Genomic DNA, 10,672 nt, shown 5'->3' with positions numbered 1-10,672 from the left:
AAATTATTTCGGTTAAGGAAACATTTTAATTTCATTTTAAATGTTAATTTCTAGGTAGCCAGAAAGTGGAATATTTTCATCTAACCAGAAGTTTTTTAGACACTTTTATATAAGAATGCAAGGTGGAATAAATTGCACTACTAGGAATTTACCCAAAGGATACAAAAATACTAATTTGAAGGGATACATGCACTCCAATGTTTATAGCAGCATTATCTACAATAGCCAAATTATGGAAAGATCCCACATGTCCATCGACTGATGAATGGAGAAAGAGGATGCAGTGTGGGCTGTCTGGGTGACTCCGTCGGTTAAGCATTTGACTCTTGATTTCAGCTCAGGTCATGATCTCCGGATCGTGATATGGAGACCCAGGTTGGGCTCTGTGCTCAGCGGGGAGTCTGCTTGAGATTCTCTCTCCCTCTCCCACTGTCCCTCCCCTTGCTCGCACATGCACACACACACTCCCCTAAATAAATAAATAAATAAATAAATAAATAAATAAATCTTTTAAAAAAAGATTTAGCACACGTGCACACACACACACATATACCATTACAAATGGAATATTACTCAGCCATAAAGAAGAGTGAAATCGTGCCATTTACAATGACATGGATGGGTTTAGAGAGTATTATGATAAGAGCAGTCAGTCAGAGAAAGACAACTACCATATGATTTCACTCCTGTGGAATTTAAGAAACAAAATAAATGAACATGAGGGAAACAAGAGAGGCAAGCCAAAAAAACAGACTCCTAACTATAGAGAAGAAACTGATGTTTACCAGGGAGGAGGTGGAGGAGGTGATGGGTTAAATAGGTGATGGGGATTAAGGAGTGTGGCACTTGTTGTGGTGAGCACTGGGTGTTGTATGTGTTGAATCACTAAATTCTACCTCTGAAACTGATTTAACACTGTATCTTAACTAACTGGAATTTAAATAAAAACTTGGAGGATAAAAGAATGCAAGCTAGAATAAATATTGGCTTTCATACTTAACAGTAATTCTTGATGAGTTTAGACTGAGGGATGCAAATATAGCTTTATTGTGTTTAAAGTTCACATAGATGATATTTTCAACATGAAAACAGCAAGCAGGTAAAACATTAGGAGAAAGCCTCCAGTGAAATTTCTTGGTTTCATCATTAAGTTACTGCGCAAAGCTGGGCGGCTCGTTCTGTCTCCTTGAGCTGCCAATAAAATAGGATCATAATGATGCTATTCTTATAACCTTCCTGTGTCTCTGAGGTGGTGTGACTCAGGGTTATAATCATATAAGGGAAAAATTACTAAATAAGGAATTCGTTTCTTTTTCCTCTGTTCTCACCTAACTTGTGGATCTAGGATACTTTTTCATTAATCATAGATTTTTTTTCAGCTTCATTTTTTATTTCTACTTTCCCAATCCACTCATGGAGTTGTGCTATTATTTTGACACTTTAACTCTGTAAACTTTTTCTTGAAATTATCTTCCTAATCTGTTTTCTATTTACTGGCTTCTACAATGACCTCATTAGGGCTTTACATTACAACAGCATTGGTAAGATAACTTTAAGAACTTCATTTAAAAATTCATTAAGATACAATTCACGTACCATGAGATTCACACTTTTTTTTTTTTGGTAAAGATTTTTTTTTAAGTAATCTCCACACCCAACCAGGGCTTGAATTTATAACCCCAAGATCTACAGCCTGCTCTACCTACTGAGCCAGCCAGGTGCCCCTGGCATACATTTAGAGTATGTAATTTAGTGGTTTTTAGTATATTCACAAGGTCGTGCACCATTACCATTAACTAATTCCAAAACATTTTCATTGCCCCAAATAGAAACCCTATACTCATTAGCAGTCATTCCCCACTCTTCCTCCCCCCAGCCATGGGCAATCGCTCATTCACTTTCTGTCTCTGCAGATTTGCCTATTCTGGACATTTCACATAAATGGAATCATACAATACGGGGCCTTCTGTGTCTGTTGCTTTCACTTGGCATAATGTTTTCAAGGTTCATCCATATTGTAGTATGTATCAGTACTTCATTCCTCTTTTTTCTTTTTTTTTTTTTTTTGATTTTTTAAATTTTTTGAGTAAACACTACCTCTAACGTGGGGCTTTAACTCATGACCCTGAGATCAAGAGTCACATGCTCTACCAACTGAGCCAGCCAGGTGCCCCAATACTTCATTCCTTTTTATGGCCAAATAATATTCCCATGTATGGATATACTACATTTTACTTCCATTTGTCAGTTGATGGATATTTGTGTTGTTTCCACTTTTGGACTATTCTGAATACTGTTGCTATGAACATTGGTGTATAATTTTTGTGTGAACACATTTTTTTCAATTCTCTCAAAATTTCACTCTAGGAGTGAAATAACTGGGTCATATGGTAACTCTAACTTTTTGAGGAATTGCCAGGCTGTTTCCCAAAGTGCCTGCATCAATTTGTATTCCTACAATGCAGGAGGGTTCCAATTTATCCACATCCTAGACTACACTTGTTATTGTTTTTTCTTTTTTACTATAGCCATTGTAGTGGGTGTGAAGTGACAGTTTATTGTGGTCTTGACTTACATTTCCCTGATGACTAAGGATGTTGAACACCTTCTCTGTGCTTATCATTGACCATTTGAAGAATGCCTTATACAATACTTTTGCCCATTTTTAAGTTGGGTTATTTGTCTTTTCAGAGTTGTTTTGCAAGAGTTGTTGTTTTTTAATATTCTGGATACTAGACCCTTATAGGATATGTGACTTCCAAAAATTTTCTGCCATTGTGTAGGCTGTCTTTTTACTTTTCTTGGTAGTGTCCTTGGAAGCATCAAAGATTTTTATGTATGAAGTCCAACTTGTATATTTTTTCCTTTGGCAGCTTGTGATTTAGGTGTCATATCTAAGAAGCCACAGTCATGAAGAGCTACACCCATGTTTTCTTCTAAGAATTTCATAGTTTTGGTTCTTACATTTAAGTTTTTGATCCATTTTGAGCTAATTTTTGCATAAGTGTGAGACAGGAAGTTTCAACCTTATTCTTTTGCATGCGAATATCCAGTTTTTCTAGAATTGTTTGTTGAAAAGTCTATCCTTTCCCCATTGATTTCTTATTATCCTTGTTAAGTATCAATTGACCATAAATGAATGGGTTTATCTCTGGACTTTCAATTCCATACTATTGATCTTTATGTCTATCATTATGCCAGTGTCATACAGTCTTGATATGAATCTTATATTTTAAGGAGATTGTTTTAACTTTTGAATTTATATTTAGAATCTAGAGTTATATTTTCATCCCTTTGGAGTCATTTAAGGAAAAAGTAAGTTTTCTAGGATGATTACAATGATGGTAAATGCCATGAAACCAATCTGATTTGAGAACTCTCTTTTGATTTTGTATATGAACCCAAATCAGTGATTTAATGCATTTTTCTTTTCATTTGTTGATGAAATCAATATACATGAATTGGAGATAAAACCAGGATGCAAATCATTATGGATAATGGAAAGCATATAATAGAAAGACTAGTCTCAAGAAAAGTAGGAAGTATAAGGAAGAAAAAAGTAGGAAGAAAAGGAGTGTATATAATGGAAAGACTAGTCTCAAGAATTGGGTCAAAATCCGACCCTGGTGCTTTTATACCTGTTGGCCTTGGATTGATCACTACAGCTCTGAGCTTCACTTTTCTCCTCTAAAAATGAACGATCGCTTCTGACCCATAGTTGGTTCACATGAATGTCATGCCTCAAAATGAGGTAATGTGTTTGTAAGTAACTTGTAAACTGAAAAATACCATAGAAATATTTAATATTGTATGTAGCCCTAATAAATGATATCAAGTTCTTTGAAGAATCATTCCATAGGTGCTCTAAAAAATGCTCTTGATTTTTCTGTAGGCCTATGAAAATGTCCAGAGTGGTCCCTATTTTATATTTCTGAGACTTTCTTTTTTTAAAAAAGATTTTATTTGTTTATTTATTTATTTATTTGAAAGAGTGAGCATGAGGGGGGGAAGGGTAGAGGAAGAGGGACAAGCAGACTCCCAACTGAGGGTGGAGCTGAAGTCAGATGCTTAACCCACTGAGCCACCCGGGTGCTCCAAGACTTTCCCTTTTCTAAATGTTAATATTTAAAAGAATAAAGACAAGGGGCGCCTAGGTGGCTCAATCAGTTGAGCATCCAACTCTTGATTTCAGCTCAGGTCATGATCTCAGTGTTGTGAGATCGAGCCTGAGTTAGCTCTATGCTCAGCGGAGAGTTGACTTGGGATTCTCTCCCTCTGCTCCTCCCCCGACTCACTCTCTCTCTCTCAAATGAACAAATACTAAAAAAAAAAAAAAAAAAAAAAAAAAAAAAAAAAAAAAAAGGAAAAAAGACAAATCACTCTCTGCCCAACATCTTTCCCTTCTCCCTTATGAAATGTAGTACTTTCTTCTATTATAGCAGTCAGCAAAACTTTTGTGTAAAGGGCCAGTTAATAAATATTTTATTTGTGGGCATATAAGGATTCTGTCACATATTCTTCTTTCTTTTTGTTTTGTTTTTTTGTTTTTACAATCCATTAACGCTGTACAAACCATTGTTAGCTGCAGGGAGTGTACAAAAACAGCCCTGACTGATCTTGGCCTGCAGGCCTGTTATGGACCCCTATTCTGTGTCCTAGCACGATATCAGGTTTTTGTTATGACCACTAGTTATAATCATTTACACAAAAAAAGCGTTACTGGTTAGTTAACCAAAGAAATGTTATGCATTAATTTTTATCCTAAGAGCAAAACAGAATTTTCAAGCAAAATAACGTGAGTCAGTTTGATTTTTTTCAATTATGTTTTGCTTCTGAAACTGATCTGTTCAGCCAGGGACAGAGGTACTGTCCGGATAACTGGCTGGTGTGGTACGATTTACACTGATGTACTATAGGATCTAAATAATTAGGACAGAACATAGGTGACGAAAGCAGAATTGAAGAAACTGCTGGGTAGGAAGCAATTTTTCTAAATGAATCATGTCACTTTTAGCAAGACATGGGCTCCATGACACTTCTCACTCATCTTTACTTTCGTGGCTTGAATAAGGTCGTGATAATGTCAAGTTATCCAAACTTATCCAAACACATTGTGCTACTGAGGGCATAGGGAAATAGAAACGCTCATACATTGGTGGTGATATAAATTGATGCTCCTCTGTCAAGGGTGATCTGGCAATATCTATTAACGTTAAAAATATACCTACTCTTCGACCCAATTCTGGGAATTTACCTATTAAACACAATCCATGCAAGCCAATATCTAGTCATTGCAGTATTGTTGATAGAGGCAAAATATTGGAAATACCCTAAATTCCCATCAATAGAACAGTGCTTTAAAAATTATGGTACACATAATATTGGAGTATTATGCAGTCCTTTAAAGAATGAGAATTACTGTCAACTACTGATATGGACACTTTCTTAATGTATGTTATAGTACAGGTTAGAGTGTAGTGTGCATAGTATGCTACTACATGTGTAAAAACAGGGCATGCATATGCATACAGTTTTACATGCATGTAAGATCACTGGAAGGATTTTGAAAGCATTTAACATTATCTGTTTAATACCCTGTAGTTTACACACTTAATCTTCATAACAACTTTATTAAGGTAGGTGATATTATTCCCATTTTGCAGGTGAGGAAACTGAGGCACAGAGAGATTAAGTAACTTGCTCAAAGGCACCAGAACTTGGTAACAATGGTTATTCTATTTCTGGAGTGAGGGACTAAAAGACTACGGGGCAGAGGAAGGAGACTTAATGTTTTTTGTACATCTTTTTCAGCTGTGTATTTGTGTGTGTGTTTGGCTATTTCTGCACTACTGTAAAAATTTTATTTTAAAAGTCTGTCTGCACCATTAGGAAAATGGGCAAGAGATTATAATGAGCACACTATTTACAAGTTAGTCAATCTCACTAATATTCAAAGACATGCAAATTAAAACAATTCCTTGCTTTCAAGAAGATTAGAAAGATTGACAATACCCATAGTTGGGGAGTATGAGAAATGGGCACTCTCATATACTATCACTAGGAGGATAAAATAATAGAACCTTTTTGGAGAGAAGTCTGGTAATGGGTTGTACTAGTTTGGTAAGTCTGCTACAACAAAGTCCCTCAGACTGGGCTGCTTAAACAACAGAAATTTATTGTCTCACGATTCTGGAGGCTAGAAGTCCTAGCTGAGGGTATCAGTAGGGTTAGTGCCTTCTGAGGCTATAAGGAAGGATCTGTTCCAGGCCTCTCCCTAGCTTCTGGTGGTTTGCTGGCAATCTCTGGTGTTTCTTGGTTTGTGGATGTTTCACCTCCATCTCTGACTTCATCTTCACTTGGTGTTCTCCCTGAGTGTGTGTCTCTCTCCAAATTTCACCTTTTTATGGGGATATAAGTCATATTGGATTAGGGCCCACTCTCAGGACCTCATTTGAACTTGACTACCTCTGTAAAGACCCAATCTCCAAATAAGGTCACATTCTGAGATACTGGGAGTTAGCATTTTAACGTATGAATTTTGGGGGACACATAATGTGGGAATGAAATTTTTAAATATGCATACCCTTTGACCTAGCAATGCCACTTACGGGAATATGTCTTTAATAAACAGTCTGAAATAAAAATAGTCTGAAGGTGTACACATACATACTAAGAAGAAGGATATTCACTATAGCACATTACAGAACAAGTATTGGAATCAACCTAAATATTAATAAGAAACTGGCCAAATAACAGTAAATCTGCTTCCATGGTTAAAGATGGATCTATATTTATTGACAGAAAAGGATATGCAGAATGGGGTGCCTGGCTTGTTCGGTCAGTAGAGTGTGCAACTCTTGATCTCAGGGTTGTAAGTTTGAGTCCCACCTGGGTGTAGGGATTACTTAAAAATTAAACGTTTTTAAAAAGATATGCAGAATATATTAAATATAAAAAGCAGGTTTAGGGGTGCCTGGGTGGCTCAGTCGGTTAAGTGTCTGACTCTTGATTTAAGCTCAGGTCATGATCTCAGAGTTGTGAGATTAAGCCCCACATGGCTCTCCCTAAAATAAATAAATAAAAAAAATAAAAATAAAAAGTAGGTTTATTGAATAGTGTGCATATTATTATCCTATTTGTGTTAAATTTAAAATAAAAAAATAAACATATAAATTTTTAATAATATTCTCCAAAAAATTAATAACGGCATGGGGCATCTTTCATTAAACTCCACAGATATACTCTCAAATTAGTAAAAACAAACATAGTTTTACTCTTAAAAAAAGAGAAGTTATTAAATTCAGTCCCCTTTATTCTGCTTTTAAACTAAACGCAGGACAAAATCAGAATATATTTATTGCTGGGACCATGGCTTCATCTGGTAGTTTCAGGGGGGAAAACTACTATTTCCCAGGAGATATATAATAGCTTAGTATAAACACACACACACACAATTTTTCTTTTTTTTTTTCTGAACAATTTGAAAGTAACTTGCAGACACCACGATCCTTTACTTTTACATAGTTCAACATGCATCTCCTAAGGATAAGAACACTCCCCTGCTCAACTACAATTATTACTGTCTATGAAAATTAACAATAATTTCATAATATCTAATATTTGAAACACATTCAAATTCCCTAAGTTGTTTCCCCAAGTATCTTTTTTTTTTCTTTAACCAGGATCCAATTGAGTTTTATGTATTTCATTCAGTTATTATATTTCATTAGTGTCTTTTAATTAGAGCCAGTTTTCTTGTAAAAGATTCCACATTTTGCATTTAAATGATTAGTACATATTCTGTTTATTTAATTCCCTCCATGACATAGACTTAATTTTTAAAAAATTTTATGAAATTTTTTTATTGTGGTAAAATATACATAACCTAAAAGTTAGCATTTTAACCATTTTTAATTATATATTTCAGTGGCATTAAGTACACTCACATTGTCATGTAGCCATCACCACCATACATCTCCAGAACTTTTTTGTCTTCCCAAAATGAAACTGTACTTATTAAACAACCACTCGCCACTTTCCCCACCCCCAACCCCAGGTAATCACTATTCTACTTTTTCCCCTCTCTGAATTTGACCTCTCTAGGGACCTCATATAGATAGATAGAATTACACAGTGTTATGTCCTTTTGTGACTGGCTTATTTCACATACTATAATAGCTTCAAGGTTTGTCCATGTTGTAGATGTTGTGTCAGAATTTCCTTCCTTTTTAGGATGAATAATATTCCATTGTATGTATGTACCATCTTTTATTGGTCATCGGACAATGGGCAGTTGGGTTATTTTCACCTTTTGACTTGTTGACTATGAACATTTTAAGACATACTTAAAGTAGAGAAAATTGTACAATAACTCATTCAATTAGACAATCATCAAGATTTTTGCCCCATTTTAACCCCAATGCAAAGTATTCACTGTTTAAAAAAAATTTAAAGGCCATTTTCTTACAAATTCTCAATGCCATTTTCTTTTCTTTTCTTTTTTTTTAAAGATTTTATTTATTTATTTACTTGACAGAGAGAGACAGCCAGCGAGAGAGGGAACACAAGCAGGGGGAGTGGGAGAGGAAGAAGCAGGCTTCCAGCGGAGGAGCCTGATGTGGGGCTCGATCCCAGAACGCCGGGATCACTTCCTGAGCCTAAGGCAGACACCTAACAACTGAGCCACCCAGGCGCCCCTCAGTGCCATTTTCATGCTTAACAAAAGAACAATTCTTTGGTTAGTTGATATCGTGTAATACCTGGTCCATAATCTAATTTTCCCGGTTGTTTCAAAAATGTCTTTTATAGTTTGTTTGTTTGAATCATTAGACAAGATCCACACGCATTACATTTGGTTGCAGTGTCTCTAAGGCTTTTTAAATTCGAGCAGTCCGCCCTCACTTCCATTTTTTTAGATGGCGTTATCTTACTGCGTAACAGACTCAATTATATTTGCATGCATTTACAGGGGGAACCCCCCCACAACACACACATTTTAAAAGAATCAAACACTGTATTTTGAGGTTCTGGAACTGGTCTTTCAAGGAAATATTTCAAGCGGTTATAAAAACACACTATTTCTAAATTCATATAAATCTCATACAGTGACGTGTAGCTCCATCCTTGTCACACGACCGCTTTACAATTTCACAAACCACAATTTTGGTCCCGGTAGTTGCAGCCTCTACAGCAGGGGGCAGAATTACTTCTCCTAGAAGCCAAAAGCCGAGGAAGCCCCTTCCCCTCGGTAAACCGAGAGACCGGTTTTCAAGGGAAAAACAAAGAAAACTAAATGGAAGTTTCCTCTGGATAGAGATAAGGTAAATTACCGGAGAACGTGGTGTTGAGGAAACACTGGTGAATTAAATAATACAGACTAGAGACTCGAGTTGAAAGAGCAATCAGATTTGGTTTAAAAGAGGAGCAGAGCTATTGGAGGACATCGATGGAGTGATGGTGGGCAACTAAATGACTAGGGTGAAGGATCGGATAAACAGCGTCTAAGGAATCAAAACCTGCTCAGTCATTGTCGCGGGAGGAAAGAACCCGGCACCCGGGGGAAAGCCCCTAGGGGCGATTGGAGTTGAGCGAAGGACGGGAGCAAATCTCAGGGAGTAACTCCGGGTTTCTAAAAGGTAATACTGGAGTCGGTTTTTCGAGGGACTGCAAAAATCCGGAAGAACGTACTGGGCACGGAGCAGGTGAACTAACCACTCCCGTCTGCCTCTCCGCGCCCAGGGAAAGACTTCCCCTATCCAGGGTGCGCCTCTACCAGGTGACGATAACGCAGGTGGCGTGACGTGATAACGCAGGTGGCGTGACGTGTTAACGCGTCACCATCCATGCCTCCGCCGCGGGAAGTAGTCCCCATCGCTTCGGCTCCGAAGGGAGCTAAAGGAGGGAGCCTCGAGCCCCTGTGGACGTGAGTTCCGGGAGCGAAGGGCGCGCAGCCAATCTCTGGGAAGGAGGGCGTGGCTAACTTGGCCCTGCAGATCCCTCCGCCCGCGCTTGCTTGTGCTGAGGCTGAGAAAACCGCCATTTTGGATGCTGTGCTTTACGTGCCGAGTTCCTCTCAGCCGTTTTCACGCCTGGATTCAGCCAGGTGAGTGTGGCAGTCTTAACGTCAAGGGTCTCTGTTTTTCTCCTCGCACTGCGCTCTGGATTTAGAAGCCCCTAGTCTGGGGTTCGGACGACCGTGAGGTGGCCGGTGAGGAGAAAGGGAAGGATCCTGGGTTTGGGGTCAGGCCGGAGGTCAGGCCGGAGGTCCGCGGTGCTGGAGGCCGCCTGCGGCCGGGGTTGGGGGCGTGGCAGGGCCGCTTGGGTACCGCTGGTCCTGGCTACTTGAGGCGGCGAAACTTTCCTGTTGTCCTTCCTGCCTCGAGGTCTCTTCCCCGAGGCGGAAATGCCGCGGTCTCGGCTCCGGCTTCTGTTGGTGACGGGCTCGGCCTGCGGTCTCGGTAACACCCGTGTGCCGTTTCTACTGGTCCAGAGAGACTTCGGGAAGGTCGGGGTCTGAGTTGACTGCGAGAGTCAGATCGCCTCTACCTGGCGGGGCGGCCTCCTGAGGTGGTGCCCCTTTTGGCTGGAGGAAATTGGCTTTCTCTTTAGCTTAAGCGAGCAGCGGCCTTTGCCCCTTTTCGAAGACTCCTCCGTGTCTTATATGGGAGACCTT

General features: G+C 38.7%; 1 protein-coding gene across 3 annotated transcripts in view; it reads left to right on the top strand.

Moving 5' to 3' along the window:
- The first annotated feature begins 9,995 nt into the window (after positions 1-9,995).
- The window catches only part of IST1 (IST1 factor associated with ESCRT-III), a 29,694-nt gene continuing 29,017 nt past the window's right edge, over positions 9,996-10,672 (top strand). For all 3 annotated transcript variants that reach the window (XM_026495144.4, XM_057314216.1, XM_026495142.4), the window contains exon 1: positions 9,996-10,102. The gene's annotated coding sequence lies outside the window, so the exon portion shown is untranslated. The remainder of the gene's footprint in view (positions 10,103-10,672) is intronic.

This window comes from Ursus arctos, unplaced genomic scaffold, assembly GCF_023065955.2.
Source record: "Ursus arctos isolate Adak ecotype North America unplaced genomic scaffold, UrsArc2.0 scaffold_19, whole genome shotgun sequence".
NCBI classification, from domain to species: domain Eukaryota; kingdom Metazoa; phylum Chordata; class Mammalia; order Carnivora; family Ursidae; genus Ursus; species Ursus arctos.
This window is presented reverse-complemented; position numbering and strand designations above follow the sequence as displayed.